General features: G+C 34.8%; 2 non-coding genes and 5 pseudogenes across 2 annotated transcripts; all 7 read right to left on the minus strand.

Moving 5' to 3' along the window:
• Positions 1-1,105: 1,105 nt before the first annotated feature.
• On the minus strand, positions 1,106-1,214 carry LOC132128309 (5S ribosomal RNA; annotated as a pseudogene).
• A 229-nt stretch (positions 1,215-1,443) lies between these two features.
• LOC132127985 (5S ribosomal RNA) lies at positions 1,444-1,562 on the minus strand. The gene has a single exon (XR_009427706.1). It is a non-coding gene; the product is annotated as a 5S ribosomal RNA (ribosomal RNA).
• An 84-nt stretch (positions 1,563-1,646) lies between these two features.
• LOC132128320 (5S ribosomal RNA) lies at positions 1,647-1,765 on the minus strand (annotated as a pseudogene).
• Positions 1,766-7,988: 6,223 nt separating this feature from the next.
• LOC132128281 (5S ribosomal RNA) lies at positions 7,989-8,107 on the minus strand (annotated as a pseudogene).
• An 84-nt stretch (positions 8,108-8,191) lies between these two features.
• Positions 8,192-8,310, minus strand: LOC132128521 (5S ribosomal RNA). The gene has a single exon (XR_009428105.1). It is a non-coding gene; the product is annotated as a 5S ribosomal RNA (ribosomal RNA).
• A 7,108-nt stretch (positions 8,311-15,418) lies between these two features.
• Positions 15,419-15,528, minus strand: LOC132128319 (5S ribosomal RNA; annotated as a pseudogene).
• Positions 15,529-15,612: 84 nt separating this feature from the next.
• Positions 15,613-15,731, minus strand: LOC132128260 (5S ribosomal RNA; annotated as a pseudogene).
• Between the last annotated feature and the right edge of the window lie 4,768 nt (positions 15,732-20,499).

The raw sequence follows: 20,499 nt of genomic DNA on the forward strand, positions 1-20,499 counted from the left end.
AAAAATTTCCAAAAATCTTACAGCACCTGGCATTCCCAGGCGGTCTCCCATCCAAGTACTAACCAGGCATAGCCAGGTATGGCCGTAAGTGAAGGCTGCTGCAAAGAGACATCAATTTAAAGATCAGCCACTCTAATCTCCAGTACATTATATAAGTTTGGAAGAAAACCAAAAACCTTACAGCACCTGGCATTCCCAGGCAGTCTCCCATCCAAGTACTAACCAGGCATAGCCAGGTATGGCCGTAAGTGAAGGCTGCTGCAAAGAGACGTCAATTTAAAGATCAGCCACTCTAATCTCCAGTACATTATATAAGTTCGGAAGAAAACCAAAAAGCTTAGAGCACCTGGCATTCCCAGGTGGTCTCCCATCCAAGTAGTAACCAGAACCAAACATGCTAAGATTCAGAGATCGGGCATTGACTATTTTTTTTTTTTTTTGCAAGATTATTATATAATTAGTGAAAAATTTCCAAAAACCTTACAGCACCTGGCATTCCCAGGCGGTCTCCCATCCAAGTACTAACCAGGCATAGCCAGGTATGGCCGTAAGTGAAGGCTGCTGCAAAGAGACGTCAATTTAAAGATCAGCCACTCTAATCTCCAGTACATTATATAAGTTTGGAAGAAAACCAAAAACCTTACAGCACCTGGCATTCCCAGGCAGTCTCCCATCCAAGTACTAACCAGGCATAACCAGGTATGGCCGTAAGTGAAGGCTGCTGCAAAGAGACGTCAATTTAAAGATCAGCCACTCTAATCTCCAGTACATTATATAAGTTCGGAAGAAAACCAAAAAGCTTAGAGCACCTGGCATTCCCAGGTGGTCTCCCATCCAAGTAGTAACCAGAACCAAACATGTTAAGATTCAGAGATCGGGCATTGACTCTTTTTTTTTTTTTTTTTTTTGCAAGATTATTATATAATTAGTGAAAAATTTCCAAAAACCTTACAGCACCTGGCATTCCCAGGCGGTCTCCCATCCAAGTACTAACCAGGCATAGCCAGGTATGGCCGTAAGTGAAGGCTGCTGCAAAGAGACGTCAATTTAAAGATCAGCCACTCTAATCTCCAGTATATTATATAAGTTTGGAAGAAAACCAAAAAGCTTAGAGCACCTGGCATTCCCAGGCGGTCTCCCATCCAAGTACTAACCAGGCCCAAACCTGCTTAGCTTCCGAGATCAGGCATAGCCAGGTTGGTATGGCCGTAAGCGAATGCTGCTGCAAAGAGAGGGCTATTTAAAGATCAGCCACTCTAATCCCCAGTTCATTATATAAGTTCAGAAGAAAACCCAAAAGCTTACAGCACCTGGTATTCCCAGGCGGTCTCCCATCCAAGTAGTAACCAGAACCAAACATGCTAAGATTCAGAGATCGGGCATTGACTTTTTTTTTTTTTTTTGTTGCAAGATTACTATTTAATTAGTGAAAAATTTCCAAAAATCTTACAGCACCAGGAATTCCCAGGCGGTCTCCCATCCAAGTACTAACCAGGCCCAAACCTGCTTAGCTTCCGAGATCAGACGAGATCGGGCATAGCCAGGTTGGTATGGCCGTAAGCGAAAGCTGCTGCAAAGAGAGGGCTATTTAAAGATCAGCCACTCTAATCCCCAGTTCATTATATAAGTTCGGAAGAAAACCCAAAAGCTTACAGCACCTGGTATTCCCAGGCGGTCTCCCATCCAAGTACTAACCAGGCCCAAACCTGCTTAGCTTCCAAGATCAGACGAGATCGGGCATTTTTTTATTATTATTATTATTATTTTTAGTAACACAAATTTTATACATTCACAGTCTTACATTTGAAGCATATGCAGAAGCAGAAAATAATTATTAAAAATAAAATAATAATAATAATAATAATAATAATAATAATAATAAATAAATAAAAATAAATAAATAAATAAATTAAATAATAATAATAATAATAATAATAATAACAACAATAATAATAATAATATTTAAAAAAAAATCAATAAATCAATAAAGAAATAAGAAAGAAAGTAAGTAAGAAATAAAAATAATAATAAAATTAAAATCTTTCAGGCAAAATCACATTAAAACCTGACCATGTTTTCTACAATGTATTTGTTAAATACATCCATTTGTGCATTCATATTAAAATAGTCGTATATGTCCTCTGTCACTGCAGTCAAATACTGTTTAAATAAGCTACATAATGAAAGTTCTTTTTTCTTCATTTTCATTATATTCCTTCTTCTCCAAATCGTATATCTTGCTACTGTTTACCATAAATTTAATGCATAAACATTTTGTGCTGTTCCATTAAAGCCAAATAAAATCAATGTTTCCCATTTCTCTAACCAATCATTCTGATCACTTAAAAAGTCCCCCACAATTTTCCTTAACATCTTCATAAAATTGTCTAATTATTTACATTTTAAAAACAAATGTAACACTCCTTCATCTTTTTCCATACATAATTTACATTTTGCATCTTGTGCTATTCCAATTTTTGCCAATTTCATGTCAGTCATTAAAACATTGTGTCTCAACAAGAAATCCAAATTATCCAGGACGGGACTTTTAAACCTACATTTTACATTTTTCCAGATTTTTGTTACATCTAATTCACAAAAAGACCTTTCCCAAAAATCTGTTGCTTTTGGTCTTAAAAATACAAGATCACATAGACAAACATATAACATTTTAAGAACACAGCCATTGAAAGGAATTTGTTCATCATTTATTTTTAAAAAAAAATCAGGTTTCTCATTTCCTGTTTCTTTATCGTCAGTGCTTTTAATCCACTGTAGTGGCACAGCTTCTTTTAATTTTATGTATTGCTCCTTAATCAACTTTCTGTTTTCTATATCTTTATTCTCTTCTAATATGTCTATAATTGCCTGTAAAGGTAAAAATCCAGGTTTTACCTCATATAAAATGTCTTTGACTTGTCTTAATACTGCATAATACCATTTCTTATAAAAAATTGTATTACTATTCCTTGAAATTAATTTGTTTAAGAAAAGGGGCTGTTTCAATAGTTGCTCTCTTCCTTTAAACTCTACATGAACCTTCCCTTTAAAAACGTTCCATGCTCTTAAGACTTCTTTATAAAATTCAGGTATCTTCTCAAGCATATTATCTGTAAAATTCATCCACATAAAATCATCCCCCATTTTCCCACACTTATTTATAAAGAAACTCATTATTTTTTTCCATACCATATCATCATTATTCAAAAACTTTTTTACTGTCTTTATTCTCATACTCTTCATTCTTACCATTGGATCTATAAGTCTCAAACCTCCCTTTTCCACCTCCCCAATAATTGTGTCATATGCTATTTTTGCTGGCTTATCATCCCATAAAAACTTTAAAATATACGTTTTTATTCTTTTGTACGCCCATGCTGGCAGACTAACCACACTTAAAATATACCACATCTTAGACAGGAATAAAGAATTTAGAACTTATACTTTCCCTTTTAAAAACAATTCTCTTTGTTTCCAAAAATTAAGTCTTTTTTCCATTTTACCTATAACCTCCTCCCAAATCAGGTCTCTTGTTTTCATTTCATCTTTCCCAAGTATAACTCCTAAAATCTTTAATTGGTTCTTCTGCTCTTTAAATTCCCATTGTTTTTCTAAAGTATCCACCTTCCCTATCCTCATATATTCAGTCTTATCTTTATTGACTTTAGCTCCTGTTCCGCTACAATATTTTTCAAAAATGAACATTGCTTTTTCGATACTCTTTAAATCCTTTAAAAACAAAGTCGTGTCATCTGCATATTGGAAATTTTTTTGTTGCATTTCATCATTTTCAACTAAAATTCCTTGTATTTGTTTTTCTTTATTTAATGCTATTCCTAATGGTTCAGCAACTAAAGTATAAAGTAATGCCGATAATGGACAGCCCTGCCTTATAGACCTCGAAATTTCAATATAATCAGTTAAAAACCCATTTACTTTAATACAACTTAAAATGTCAGTATAGAAACATTTCATCCATGTTATAAAATTCCTCCCAAATCCAAATTTTTCAATTAAGTCAAACAAATATTTATGCTCTACTCTGTCGAAAGCCTTTTCCAAATCTATGCTAATTAAATACCCTCCTTCACCTTTTTCTTTCATATAACACATTAAGTCTCTAATATTTGTTACTATGTCTGTTATATCTCTATTTAAAACACCATATGCCTGATTTGTTGTTATAATGTTTGGAATCACTTTTTTCAGTCTATTTGCCATGATCTTAGCCAAATTCTTATAGTCAGTATTTAGCATACTCAACGGTCTGTAATTTTTAAGATGATCTTTATCTCCTTTATTCTTATAGATCATTTTTATCATTCCTGTCTTCATGCTTTCACTCATTTTTTTCCGCTTAAAAATATCAGTAAATAAATTGTGCAGAATTGGTATTAAAACATTTTTAAAAACCTTGTAAAACTCAGATGTTAAGCCATCTAGTCCTGGACTTTTCCCATTCTTCAAATGGTCTATAACCTCTTCAATGTCCTCTTCATTTATATCCTTATCACACATTCTTTTATCTTCTTCATTTACTTGCACTTGAATTTGATTCAATAAAAACTCTTCATCTTTCACATTTATATAATCTTTTTTAAATAAGGTAGTATAAAAATCCTTCACTTCTTTTAAAATACATTGTTTTTCCTTCACAACTTTCCCATCTTTTAATATACTTTTGATCAATTCTGCATATTTTCTTGTTTTCTCAAATTTAAAAAAGAATTTTGTACTTCTTTCTCCCTCTACTGTATTTTTCGCTCTGCTTCTAATTTTAGCTCCCCTGCACTTTTCCTCCTCTATTTTCTTAAATTGTTCTTCTAAAAACACTATTTTTATCACATCCATCTTTCCTTCGGACATCTTTTTCATTTCTTCTTCCCATTCCTTATTTAAAAATCTTTCTTTACTTTTCTTTGCCGTTTGCATTCTTTTTGAATATTCAATGGATATTTTTTTCATAGCTTTTTTCAAATTTTCCCACCACAAGCTTTTTTCTTCATCATATAGAATATTGTTTATACTATTTATTATGACATTTCCTATTTCCATTTTGTAAGACTCGTTTTTTAAAAGTTCAGCATTGAAAACCCACACCCCTGGACCTCTCTCTACTCCACTAAAATCAATTATTACATTTAAAAAATCATGATCACTCTCACTGAACCTTTTATAAAATACTTTTGATATGAATAGTTCCAACTGTCTGTTACATAAAACCAAATCAAGTCTATTTTGCTTTAATACTGTGTACACAATTTGCCTTCTGGAATATTCTCTTTTTACTCTTGTTTCTTTCCCGCCATATATCTAAAAATTTGTGTTTTTCCATCATTTTCTTTAATTCAGTTCTCCCCACATCTGCTCTATATACCATATAATCCTCCACATCAATTCTTTCCAAAATAGTATTAAAATCCCCAATTAAAATCCCTTTTGTATAACCATCTATTAAAACACTTAATTCTTTAAAAAAGATGACTCTTTCTAAACGGTCATTTGGTGCATGAATTGTACATATCATTAATTCTTCTTCTTTGCTTTTGATTTTAACTACCAACAATCTTCCTACATTATCTGTGAACATTTCTGTTGCTTTTTCTGTCACTCCCCTTCTAATTAAAATTGCTACTCCTTCTTTCCTGTTTGGGTCATTATTGTAAAAAAATTCTCCATCCCATATTTTCTTAAAACCATCAACAATGTCTTCATTCCATCCAGTTTCTTGTACACATATTATATCACTCTTCTTTGTTAAATAGAATACATTTTCAAATTTAGTCCTAGTTGACAATCCTCTTGCATTGATTGAAACTAGTTTCAACTGACTCATAAACAAAAGAAGAAAAATATAAATGCAAAACAAAACCCACATCACTTTTGTTCAGTCTCTCTCAAATCAACATCTTTTAAAGCAATTATCTCAACTTTCTTCTTTTTCTTCTTCTTTAGATTCTCTTCTTATTCTTTGTCTTTCCAAGACCTTTTCAATGTTTATTTGTCCTGATGTTTTCCCTTTAGTCCCCCTGCTCAAAAACTTTTCTTTCCACAAATCTTTTCTTTTTTTCTCCCCAATGTCGCTTACCTCTTCCGGGATTGTACTATCCTTTGTTCCATTATTATCTTCTTTATTTTCCATCACATCCTGCTCCACATTTTTCACAGATAGTTGTAGTCCAGTCATCACTTTTTCTTCTCCATCCTGCTCATTCTCACTTGTTTCCTCTTCTTCTTCTTCTTCTTCTTCTTCTTCTTCTCCTTCACTGCTCAGTACATCCTTTGATAATCCACTTGATTTTTGTGATGTTTTTTCTTTATCAGCCTCCTCCAAATACTCCACTTCATTATGCATCTCCATTTCCATTTCCTCATGTTCCTCTTCATCTGTTTCACATGCGCATGTTGGCAATGCCTTTCTGCAGCCTTGGCACCGCAGGGCTGTACAGTCCCGCGCATAATGCCCCTGCTCCAGGCATTCTCTGCATGTTAGTTGAGGGCAGTCTTTCTTTTCATGTTCATCACTTGAACATAGTCGGCATATTTTTACTTGCTGATCATAAATGACTCTGAAAAACTGTGTTCCTTCCTCTGTTTCAAAACTGGTGTTATATGGAAGTGACACCACGTCCTTAGGGAATTTGACTCGAATAAATCTTGTTCCATCTGCCACCATTGTCCCTGGGTAATACCTCCTTCTCAACGGCAGTATCGGTGTAACTCCCCAGCTTTGCAGTTTTTGTAGTACATCCTTGTCATTGATATAATTTGGCAAACGTAAAAAAGAAACCACCCTCTCCATTTCACAAAGTTTGCTTATTTTACACATTTGTCCATTCAATAGTAATCCATTCAATAAATTGTCACAGTCTAGTTGATTCTCCATTGTAAGCTCATACTCGAAGTCATTTTTTTTCCTTAGTCCATATAGTTTACCTTTTCCAGTAATGTCCTCAATAGCTTTAATTATAATCATGGCAGTTAGTTTTTCTGGATTTTCCACAGTCATTGTCAGTGTTGTTTCTTTCTTGTATTCTCTCTGATATTTCATTTTGTCTTTTAATCTATTTATCATTTCATTTCTCCTACTTCTTGTCTTTTTTCTCCGTTTGTATCAAACTTTTCTTTACCTTGTGTAGTTGGTTGCTGTTCAGTGCGACCTTTCTCCATTTCAGCTCCATTTCTTTTCCTTCTCGATACAACGGTTGCCCATGTTTCATTGTAATCCTTTCCATCGTTTTTCATAATCCGTTTTTTCAAAGTAGTGTCTCCTTCAAAAATCATTGTTCTTTTCCTCAAAAACCTTGTCCAGATCTGATCCATTAGCCATTGTTTCCATCCTTGCTAAATAGCTTAGCCAAAAAAATTAATAAAAATAAAAAATAACAACAACAAACAAAACAAAGAAGCTCAACCCCAGACAGTTTAAAACTGCCCGGGGTTAAAAAGACTTTAACAAAAACAAAATACTTCAAACTTTAAACCTTAATATTAAACAAAAACAAACCAAATGAAAAAAAAATGTGGGAGAGCCTTCCTCTCCAACTGCAGCACAGTACTTCCTGTCAGACTCTCTAGCGCCGTCAGGTTGGTATGGCCGTAAGCGAAAGCTGCTGCAAAGAGAGGGCTATTTAAAGATCAGCCACTCTAATCCCCAGTTCATTATATAAGTTCGGAAGAAAACCCAAAAGCTTACAGCACCTGGTATTCCCAGGCGGTCTCCCATCCAAGTAGTAACCAGACATAGCCAGGTATGGCCGTAAGTGAAGGCTGCTGCAAAGAGACGTCAATTTAAAGATCAGCCACTCTAATCTCCAGTACATTATATAAGTTCGGAAGAAAACCAAAAAGCTTAGAGCACCTGGCATTCCCAGGCGGTCTCCCATCCAAGTAGTAACCAGAACCAAACATGCTAAGATTCAGAGATGGGGCATTGACTCTTTTTTTTTTTGTAAGATTATTACATAATTAGTGAATAATTTCCAAAAAGCTTACAGCACCTGGTATTCCCAGGCGGTCTCCAATCCAAGTTCTAACCAGGCCCAAACCTGATTAGCTTCCGAGATCAGACGAGATCGGGCATAGCCAGGTTGGTATGGCCGAAAGCGAAAGCTGCTGCAAAGAGAGGGCTATTTAAAGATCAGCCACTTTAATCCCCAGTTCATTATATAAGTTCGGAAGAAATCCCAAAAGCTTACAGCACCTGGTATTCCCAGGCGGTCTCCCATCCAAGTACTAACCAGGCCCAAACCTGCTTAGCTTCCGAGATCAGACGAGATCGGGCATAGCCAGGTTGGTATGGCCGTAAGCGAAAGCTGCTGCAAAGAGAGGGCTATTTAAAGATCAGCCACTCTAATCTCCAGTACATTATATAAGTAGGGAAGAAAACCCAAAAGCTTACAGCACCTGGAATTATTCCCAGGCGGTCTCCCATCCAAGTAGTAACCAGAACCAAACATGCTAAGATTCGGAGATCGGGCATTGACTCTTTTTTTTTTTTTTTTGCAAGATTATTACATAATTAGTGAATAATTTCCAAAAAGCTTACAGCACCTGGTATTCCCAGGCGGTCTCCCATTTAAGTACTAACCAGGCCCAAACCTGCTTAGCTTTCGAGATCAGACAAGATCGGGCATAGCCTTTTTTTTTTTTTTTTTTTTAATCAATAAAATACAATAGATTAAACACAATCAATAGAAAATACAGAACATTGTCTTTACACATCTCTACATTACACATCTTTCCTCTACATAGATAATTTAAAAAGTTCTTCCACTTTCTGGCAACTTCCACATTAAATTGTTTAAAACACAACAAACTTTTGGGGTAAAAACATCATAAAAAGAGTCATATAAAAATATTTACACCTTTAAAGTACACATATAGTCTTTCAATATATAATTCTGTTTTTCTTTTAAACATACTCCAAACATCCAACACAATTTGTTCCTTTTTAGCCACTGTTCTTCTGTCCCATATTGCACTTTTCATTAGCATTACACACAGATTAATGAAACTTTTGTTTTGACACTTTTTTTCCCAACCAAACATCACAACTCTGTTCCATTCCATTCCATTTTCATCCCACTCCTCCGTCACATCTTTAATTAAACATTTACATTTACTTAAAAAGTCCTCTAGCTCTCTACAATGTAAAAACATATGTAAAATCCCCTCTTCCTCTTCCTCTTCCTGGCACACTTTACACAGATCATTTTCTTCCATTCCTATTTTATTTAAAATAACGTCAGTAAAAAACACTTTATGCCTTATAAAATACGCATCATTAGAAGAATGGCATCTACGCTAATATTTGTCTGTTTCTCTCTTGTTCCGAGGTCACCGTGGCCACCAGATCCAGTCTGTGTCCAGATCAGAGGGTCACTGCAGTCACCCGGATCCAGTACGTATCCAGACCAGATGCTGGATCAGCACCTAGAAAGGACCTCTACATCCCTGAAAGACAGTGGAGACCAGGACAACTAGAGCCCCAAATACAGATCCCCTGTAAAGACCTTGTCTCAGAGGAGCACCAGGACAAGACCACAGGAAACAGATGATTCTTCTGCACAATCTGACTTTGCTGCAGCCTGGAATTGAACTACTGGTTTCGTCTGGTCAGAGGAGAACTGGCTCCCCAACTGAGCCTGGTTTCTCCCAAGGTTTTTTTCTCCATTCTGTCACCTCTGGCTTGCTTAGTTGGGGACACTTCATCTACAGCGATATCGTTGACTTGATTGCAAATAAATGCACAGACACTATTTAACTGAACAGAGATGACATCACTGAATCCAATGATGAACTGCCTTTAACTCTCATTTTTGCATTATTGACACTGTTTTCCTAATGAATGTTGTTCAGTTGCTTTGACGCAATGTATTTTGTTTAAAGCGCTATATAAATAAAGGTGACATTGACATTGACAATGTTGTCTCTCCCATGTGGATCATATTCAACTTTGTCTAAAAATTTTCCCCAGGCAATAAATATTTCTCTATAAAACTCTGGTAATATTTCTGTCATCCAATTCTTCGTTTTCATCCATAACATTCCATCCCCCATGTTAAAATCCCCACATTTGTTTAAAAAATATTCCATTGTCTTTTTCCATGCAGTTTTGTGACCATCATCTAGATATTTTTTTACTATTTTAATTCTTAAGCTATTTTTTCTCTGTTCCACATAAATTAATCCCATCCCTCCCTTCCCTGCTTCTCCTATTAACGTGCTATATGCAATCCTTGAAGGTTTACTATTCCATAAAAAATCTAAAAACATTTCTTCAACCTTTTTTCCACCCACATTGGCATAGCAGTCACATATAAAACATACCACAACTTTGACACCATTAACACATTTAAAATTAATACCTTCCCTTTTAAACTTAATGTCCTCAGTTTCCAAAAATTTAACCTTCTTTCAATTCCTCCTATTTCTTCCCACATTTTGTCTTTAACATTCTTTTCGTCTTTTCCCATTAGAACACCTAAAATCCTTATTTCTTTTGTTTCTTTAAAATGAAAATACTCTGTTAAATCTCATATATATAGTTTTTTCTTCATTTATCTTACCTCCTGATCCTTTACAAAACCTCTGTACTACTTCCATTACTTTATTAACACTCTCTATATCTTTAACTATTATTGTTATATCATCTGCATATTGATATATTTTTTCATTTCCCCCACTTCCTTCAATGTTTATCCCTCTTATGTCTTCGTCTATTTTAATAGCTAATCCCAATGGTTCTGCAACTAAAGAATATAAAAGCGCTGATAATGGACATCCTTGTCTTATAGACCTAGTAATTTTAAAACATTCAGTTAAAAACCGTTACATTGTATTCTTGTTATTGCTCCCCTATATAAAATTGTAATCCACTTGACAAAATTTTCCCCGAACCCGTACCTTCTTAAAATTCCAAATAAATATTCATGCTCCACTCTATCAAAAGCCTTTTCAAAATCCAAACTAATAACACATCCTTTTTTTGTTTTTTTCTTTCATATATCTTATCCTATCAATTATACTTAGAGTTGTGTCCGCTATATCTTTCCCTTTAACTCCATACACTTGATTTGTTTCAATTATGGTTGGCATTACCTCTTTCAATCTGTTGGCTAAAACTTTTGCTAAAATTTTCACATCTGTATTCAGCATTGTAATTGGTCTATAATTTTTTAAGTCTACTTTATCTCCTTTTCTTTTATATATCAACTTTATTAATCCCATCCCCATTCTCTGATTCATTTCCTCTTTCTTAAAAATTTCTTCATATACTTCTTTTAAAATACTGTTTAAAAAATCTTTAAAAACTATATAAAATTCACTCCCCAAACCAACTATACCTGGACTTTTATTTTTGATTAATTCACTTATTGCTCTTTTTATCTCTTCTTCTCTTATCTCTTCATCACACTCTTTTTTGTCTACTTCTCCTACTGTTGTTTTTATTTGCTTAAGTAACTCCAATTTCTCTTCTTCCTTCAACCCCTCAGTACTAAAAAGGTTCTCATAATATGCTTTTACTTCTTTTAATATTTCTTCATTTGTTTCCACCACTACACAATTTTCCCTCTTATTTCTTTAATCATTCCAGCTTTCCCTCTTATTTTTTCTAGATCAAAGAAAAAATTTGTACATTTTTCTCCCTCCACAGTATATTTAGCTTTACTTCTTAGTCTTGCTCCTTCATACTTTTTCTCTTCCATTTCTTTCAATATTCCCTCCAATTCTTTTATTTTTTGTATATCTTTCCCATTCTCATTTAATTCCTTTTCCAATTTTTCTCTTATTTCTCTCTCCTTCTTCCTCTTACATATCTGTATTAATTTGCAATACTTTATTGTGAATTTTTTAACTAAATATTTAACATTTTCCCACCATATCCTTTTATCCTCACTGTACATTTCATTCTCCTTTTCTTTTTCAATAATTTCTTTAATACTTAAAACATACTCCTCATTCTTCAAAACCTCTACATTTAACACCCATACACCCGGCCCTCTTTTCACTGAACTCCAGTCTACTTGCAAAAAAATTGGTTTATGGTCACTTAAGCTTGATTCTTCATATTTAATGTTACCGATAAATCCTTCAATGTTCCTTGTACACAAAATAAAATCAATCCTTGTCTTACACATAAAATTCCCTACTAATTGCCTCCTTGAATATTCTTTCTTTTTTTCATTTCTTTCTCTCCATACATCAATCATATTATTTTCTTCCATTAATAATTTCAGTTCTTTTCTTCCTTTATCATTATTAAAAACCATTCCTTCACCCATTTCTAATTTACTGAAAACGGTATTAAAATCACCCATCATAATAACTTCTTTATGCTTTTTTAAAAAATCTCTTAATACATTAAAATATTCCTTCTTTTCATTCTCTACAGTCGGTGCATGAATATTAACTATAATAACTTTTTTCTCCTCATACTCCATTTCAACCGCAATACATTTCCCATCTACGTCATTATATATTGTTTTACATGATACCCCACAGTTTTCTTTTATTAAAATCACATTTCCTCTTCCAAGCCTCCCATCACCATTGTTATATAAAATCTCTCCGCTCCACCTTTTCCTTATTTCAGTCATGTACTCTTCCCTCCAGTTAGTTTCTTGTAATAAAATCACATCCTCTCCTTTACACATTTCTTTCACCTTTTCAAATTTACCCATGTCCATCAATCCCCTTGCATTAAAAGTAACACAACTTAAAACCATTAAAATAAATAAAAATAAATACATAAAAACCCTTATTTTCCATCTTCTCCCTCCAGCCCTCTTAACACTTCATGTCTTTTTACACTTTTTACTCGGCCCCTTGTCATTAACTTTTTTCTTGCATTTTCCACATTTGGTTTTACCTTTAATGTTCTTCTTCTACTTTGTACTCTCTCCCCTCTGTCTTTTCCCATGTTATCCATCCTTGTTTCTTCTTCACTGTCCATTTCTTTGTTTTGATCATACATTCCCTGTTCATCCCTCTCCACATTATCCAAAAGATTTTTAAACTGTCAGATATTTCCATTTCTGTCCATTGGGTATTCTGTTCTGCTGTTTGTTCCTCATCCATATCTTTCTTTTTTCCTTCTTCTTCTTCCTCTTGGTTTCCTGTTCCTCCTTCTGTTTCCTTTTGTGATAATCCTTCATCCCCTTGTCCTTCATCAATATCTCCTTCCTCTTCAGTGTTTCCTTCATGCACCTGTCCGTCCACCCGATGCTCCAGACCTCCTTCCTCTCCCTCCATCCAACACTCACACTTGTTTAAAATCTTTTGACACTCCGGGCATCTGACCGCATTGCAATCCCTTGCGAAATGTCCCCTTTCCTCGCACTTGTGACACTTAAATTCAGGGCATTCTTTGAGCAGATGATCCAGGCTCATGCACAGCTTACAGGTCTTCACCTGGTGGCTGTGCATCACCCTAAAGTACTGCGGCCCTTCTGCTGTTTCCAGCTTTGTGCTGTAGGGTAATGATGCCACCTCCTTGGGGAAACTCACTTTTAAAAACCTTGTTCCATCCTCTATTTCAGTGCCCGGGTAGCATCTTCTTTTTAATTTTGAAATGGGATTAACTCCCCATCCCTCCAATTTTCTAAAAATGTCTTTATCATCAAGGTAGACGGGCAGGTGCATGAAGGAAACAACATAATCTCTATTTTGCAGTTTCTTTATCTCACAGTTCACTCTTTTAATTAACAATCCCTCAGTCAGTTCATCACATGTTTCTTCTTTCTCCATTGTCAGTTCATATTCCTTTCCTTGTCTTGGCCTTAGTGCTAAAATTTTACCATATCCACATTTTTCCGTCACCGCTTTAATAATATCCACAGCTCTCACCTCATTTACGTTCTCCGAATTCACAATCACAGTTGCCTCCTTTAAGTATTTCCTTTCACCAATTTTATCTCTTGCATCTTGTTTTTTACCGTGTCCTGCTCGTTGTCGATACTCCAGTCCAGGGTCATTTGCCATGCGTGTCTCTCCAGCCAGTCCAGTTTCGTTTGCCATACGTGTCTCTCCAGCCATTCCAGTGTCGTTTGCCATGCGTGTCTCTCCAGCCAGTCCTGTGTCGTTTGCCAATAATCTGTCCATTGTACAAAAATCAAACAAAAAATTAACCTACCTCCAGCCAGCAAGATGCTGCTGTTAGGTGGTTTAAAACTGAAAAAACACAAAAAATAAACTAAAGTCCAAAAACAACTCACAAAACAAACACTAACAGAAAAATCTAAATGGAGGAGAGCCTTCCCTTACGAAAATTAACCATGGTTTTACTACAAATAAAACCAAAAAACCATGGTTCCTATAGTTAAACCATGGTAACCACAAATGAACCATGGTTTTGCTATATTAACCATGGTTTAACCAAACCTGCTTAGCTTCCGAGATCAGACGAGATCGGGCATAGCCAGGTTGGTATGGCCATAAGCGAAAGCTGCTGCCAAGAGAGGGCTATTTAAAGATCAGCCACTCTAATCCCCAGTTCATTATATAAATTCGGAAGAAAACCCAAAAGCTTACAGCACCTGGCATTCCCAGGCGGTCTCCCATCCAAGTAGTAACCAGAACCAAACATGCTAAGATTCAGAGATCGGCATTGACTCTTTTTTTTTTTTTTTGCAAGATTATTATATAATTAGTGAAAAATTTCCAAAAACCGTACAGCACCTGGCATTCCCAGGCGGTCTCCCATCCAAGTAGTAACCAGAACCAAACCTGCTAAGATTCAGAGATCGGGCATTGACTCTTTTTTTTTTTTTTGCAAGATTATTATATACTTAGTGAAAAATTTCCAAAAAGCTTAAAGCACCTTGCTATTCCAAGGCGGTCTCTCATCCAAGTACTAACCAGACCTAACATGCTAAGATTAGGTCTCATTGATTAGGTCTCATTGACCTGCTAAGATTCAGAGATTGGGCATTGACTCTTTTTTTTTTTTTTTTTTTTGCAAGATTATTACATACTTAGTGAAAAATTTCCAAAAAGCTTAAAGCACCTGCTATTCCAAGGCAGTCTTCCATCCAAGTACTAACCAGGCCCAAACCTGCTAATATTCAGAGTTTGGGCATTGACTCTTTTTTTTTTTTGCAAGATTATTATATACTTAGTGAAAAATTTCCAAAAAGCTTAAAGCACCTTGCTATTCCAAGGCGGTCTCTCATCCAAGTACTAACCAGACATAAACCTGCTAAGATTCAGCGATTGGGCATTGACTCTTTTTTTTTTTTTGCAAGATTATTATATACTTAGTGAAAAATTTCCAAAAAGCTTAAAGCACCTGCTATTCCAAGGCAGTCTCCAATCCAAGTACTAACCAGGCCAAAACCTGCTAATATTCAGAGATTGGGCATTGACTCTTTTTTTTTTGCAAGATTATTATATACTTAGTGAAAAATTTCCAAAAAGCTTAAAGCACCTTGCTATTCCAAGGCAGTCTCCCATCCAAGTACTAACCAGGCCCAAACCTGCTTAGCTTCCGAGATCAGGCATAGCCAGGTTGGTATGGCCGTAAGCGAAAACTGCTGCAAAGAGAGGGCTATTTAAAGATCAGCCATTCTAATCGCCAGTACATTATATAAGTAGGGAAGAAAACCCAAAGGCTTAAAGCACCTAGTATTCCCAGGCGGTCTCCCATCCAAGTACTAACCAGGCCCAACCCTGCTTAGCTTTCGAGATCAGACGAGATCAGGCATAGCCAGGTTGGTATGGCCGTAAGCGAAGGTTGCTGCAAAGAGAGGGCTATTTAAAGATCAGCCAGTCTAATCGCCAGTACATTATATAAGTAGGAAAGAAAATCCAAAAGCTTAAAGCACCTGGTATTCCCAGGCGGTCTCTGATCCAAGTACTAACCAGACCTAAACCTGCTAAGATTCAGAGATCGGGCATTGACTCTACTTTTTTTTATTTTTTTGCAAAATTATTAAATACTTAGTGAAAAATTTCCAAAAAGCTTACAGCACCTGGTACTCCCAGGCGGTCTCCCATCCAAGTACTAACCAGGCCCAAACCACTTTATGCCTTATAAAATACTCCAAACATCCCAATTTAGTTTCCACACACTTCCCTGTCATGTTTCTCCATATACACTCTTTTTTTAAATCTTTGAATATCTGCATCCAGTATCCATTTGCAATAGGCTCTTTAAAAACACCATCTCTAAAATAACAATAAATCATTTTCAGAGTACATTCCTTAAAATCATACAGTTTTCCCCCTAATTTCACATAAATACATTTCTGTTTTGGCTCTCCTTCCATACTTTCTATTCTTTTTATCCACTCTTTAGGTATTGCATTTTTAATGATTTCATATTTATTTTTTATTACTTGTTCACTGTAATCCTCTTTTGCCTCCTCCATTGCATCTACAATAAATTGTGTCGGTAAAAACCCTTCTTTAAATTCATACAAAACGTCTCTCACTCTTGTTATCCCCACTTCCATCCATTTCTTTAAAAAAATCCCTTTGTCTTGTTTTAAAATGTTTTTGTTTAAGAACAGAGGTTGATTTAAAATGGTTTCTCTCCCATGTGGATCATATTCAACTTTATCTAAAAATTTTCCCCAAGCACTAAAAACTTCTCTATAAAACTCTGGTAAGCGTTCTGTCATCCAATTCTTCGTTTTCATCCATAAAATTCCATCCCCTATGTTAAAATCCCCACATTTGTTTAAAAAGTATCTCATTGTTTTTTTCCACTCTGGCTTGCCCTCCTCTTGTAGGTATTTCCTCACTATTTTCACTCTTAAACTATTTTTCCTCTGTTCCACATCCATTAAACCTAACCCCCCATTCTCTACCGACCCTAAAATCGTGTTAAAAGCTATTCTAGCTGGTTTCCCCTCCCATAAAACGTCAAGAAAACATTTCTTCAACCTCTTTTCTGTCCACAATGGCATATCTGATACATACAAAACATTCCATAACTTAGACACCATTAAAACATTCAATACTAAAACCTTCCCTTTCAAGTTTAATGTTCTTAATTTCCAAAAATTTAACCTTCTCTCTATCCCTGTCACTAGTTCCTCCCACATTTCATCACATACTTTCCTCTCATTTTTACCCATTAAAATTCCTAAAATCCTAATTTCTTCCACTTCCTTAAAATTAAAACAATCCTTTAAAACCATTGCTTTACCAAATCTCATATATACCGTCTTTTCTTCATTTACTTTACTCCCAGATCCTTTACAATATTCTTCTACAACCTTCATAACTTCCTTGATGCTCTCCTTTCCTTTAACTACTAACGTTGTGTCATCAGCATATTGAAAAACCTTTCCCTCAGCCTTATTTTCCTCAATTTCAATTCCAATTATTTCTTCTTTTTGTTTTATAGCCAATCCTAACGGTTCCGATACAAGTGAATATAATAACGCTGAAAGCGGACAACCCTGTCTTATCGATCTTGTGATTTTAAAACATTCTGTTAAAAACCCATTACATTTTATTCTCGTTAAAGCGCCCTTATATAAAATCTCAATCCATTTGATAAAATTTCCCCCAAAACCAAATTCCTTTAAAACATCAAATAAATACCTGTGTTCAACCCGATCAAATGCTTTTTCAAAATCTAAACTAATTACGTAACCATCTTCATTTTTTTCTTTCATGTACCATATTGTGTCTCTTGTGCTCATTGTTATGTCCGCTATATCTCTTCCCTTTACTCCATATGCTTGGTTTGTTTGAATTATACTTGGCATTACTTCCTTTAACCTGTTTGCTAAAACCTTTGCTAAAATCTTAAAATCTGTGTTAAGCATCGTAATTGGCCTATAGTTTTTTAAATCTACTTTTTCTCCTTTCCTTTTATATATCAATTTTGTTATACCCATCCCCATTCTTTCATTAACTTCTTTTTTTAAAAACTTCACTAAAAACTTCCTTTAAAATCTTTGTTAAAATCTCTTTAAAACATATATAAAATTCACTTCCCAAACCATCTATTCCTGGACTTTTATTTTTATTCAGCTGCTGTATTGCTCTTTCAATCTCTTCTTCCCCAATTTTTTGATCGCATTCTATTTTATCTTCCTTACTAATTTTTACTTTTATCTGATTCAACAGTTCCCTTTTTTTGTTTTCTTCTACACCCCTTGCACTAAAAAGATCTTCATAAAAATTCTTTATTTCTTCTAAAATCTCTTCATTCCCTTCTACAACTTCCCCATTTTTCCCTCTTATCTGTTTTATTATTTCAACTTTCCCCCTCTTTTTTTCCAAATCAAAAAAAAAACTTTGTGCATTTTTCTCCCTCCACAGTATATTTAGCTTTGCTTCATAACCTCGCCCCCTCATATTCTATTTCCTCTATTTCTTTAAGTTTTTCCTCCATTTCCCTTATCTTTTCTATATCTTTATTTTCTTTATTCAATTCCACTTCCAAACTTTTCTTTATTTCTTTTTCTTTGTATCTTTTGCATTTCTGTACTATACTGCAATACTTAATTGCGAATTTTTTTATTAAAAACTTTACATTCTCCCACCATATTCTCTTATCGTCATCATACATTTCATTTTACTTTTCTTTTTCTATAATTTCTTAACCTTTAAAACATAGTCTTCATTTTCTAACATTTTTGTATTTAAAACCCATATCCCTGGACCTCTTTGCACTTTATCCCAGTCCAATTTAAAAAATAAAAACTTGTGATCGCTAAAACTTGTTTCTTCATACTTAATCTTTTCTATAAAATTCTCCACATTTCTCGTACATAAAATAAAGTCAATTCTTGTTTTGCACACAAACTGCCCCACTATTTGCCTTCTTGAAAACTCCTTTTTCTTTTCATTCCTTTCTCTCCACACATCTATCATATCATTTTCTGCCATTAATGCTTTTAGTTCTTTTCTCCCCTTGTCATTTTTAAAAACCATTCCTTCTGCAATGTCTTGTTTACTAAAAACCGTATTAAAATCCCCCATCATTATTATTTCTTTATACTTCTTTACAATACTTCTTAAAACATAAAAAAACTCTTTCTTTTCCTTCTCAACCGTTGGTGCATGTATATTTACTAAAATCAATTCCCTTCCTTCATGTTTTATCTGAACAACCATACATTTCCCCATCATATCTTTGTATAAAATTTGACTTGCTTTAAAAACATCATCCTTCATCAAAAAAGCCACACCTCTCCCAAACCTCCCATCTCCATTATTGTACAAAATCCCTCCTTCCCATCTTTTTTTATATTCATTCATTACATTTTCTCTCCAGTTTGTTTCCTGTAGTACAATAATGTCTTCTCTTTTACATTTTCCTTTTATATTTTCAAATTTCTTTAAGTTCAAAAGTCCTCTTGCATTAAAAGTCACAACACTTAAAACCATTAAAAAAATAATAATACATATCTAAAACCCATCATTCTCAGTCTTTCTCCTCCAATTCCTTTAACACCTCAAACCTATTTAAACATTTCGCTTTTTTTCTTGAACTTTCTATATTTGGCTTTACCTTTAGCGATCTTCTTCGTATTTGTCCCCTCTCCCCCTTTTCCTTCTCATCCTCCTCCATACTTATTTCTCCTTCGTTGTCAGTTTCTTTGTCTCGTTCTTTTCCTTTTTGTCCATGAATTGAAGATATGTCCATCGGTGTAATTTGTGTGTCCTCTTCTCTTATTTGTTCATCGTTATTTTTTTTTCTTTTTCTCCTTCTCTTTCCTGTCTGTTGTTTGTTCCTTCCTTTGGTTGTAATTCAGAATCAGAATCAGAATCAGAATGAGCTTTATTGCCAGGTATGTTCACACATACGAGGAATTTGTTTTCGTGACAGAGCTCCGCAGTGCAACATAACAGCGACAGAACAAAAAACACAATAAGGAATAAAAAATACAAAAAAATACAAATAGGTGGGTAAGGATTGACAATATACAAATTGACAATGTATGGCAGGTATATTAAAAAGAGCATTTATGTATGTACATGTATATTATGTGGAAAAATTGTAACTGTACGCTAAGTATTTGTGTTTGGATAAATAAGTGTATGTGTATATAAATATAAATATAAGTAGTATAGTGTGTTCCATGTATGTACATGTATATTATGTGCAAAAGATTTACGTGTACGCTAAGTATGTGTGTTGGATAAAAAGTGTAGTGTATATAAATATAAATAGTGTAGTGTGTCCCACATTTATTATCAGCTGTTCATAAGATGGATTGCCTGAGGGAAGAAACTGTTCCTGTGTCTGGTCGTTCTGGTGCTCAGTGCTCTGTAGCGTCGACCAGATGGCAACAGTTCAAAGAGGGAGTGTGCTGGATGTGAGGGGTCCAGAGTGATTTTAACAGCCCTTTTGCTCGCTCTGGATAAGTACAGTTCTTGAATAGATGGGAGGGTTGTACCGATAATTCGCTCAGCAGTCCGGACTACCCTCTGTAGTCTTCTGAGGTCCGATTTAGAAGCTGAGCTGAACCAGACAGTTACTGAAGTGCAGAGGATGGATTCGATGATGGTGGAGTAGAACTGTTTCAGCAG

Source organism: Carassius carassius, chromosome 45, assembly GCF_963082965.1.
Source record: "Carassius carassius chromosome 45, fCarCar2.1, whole genome shotgun sequence".
Taxonomy (NCBI): Eukaryota; Metazoa; Chordata; class Actinopteri; order Cypriniformes; family Cyprinidae; genus Carassius; species Carassius carassius.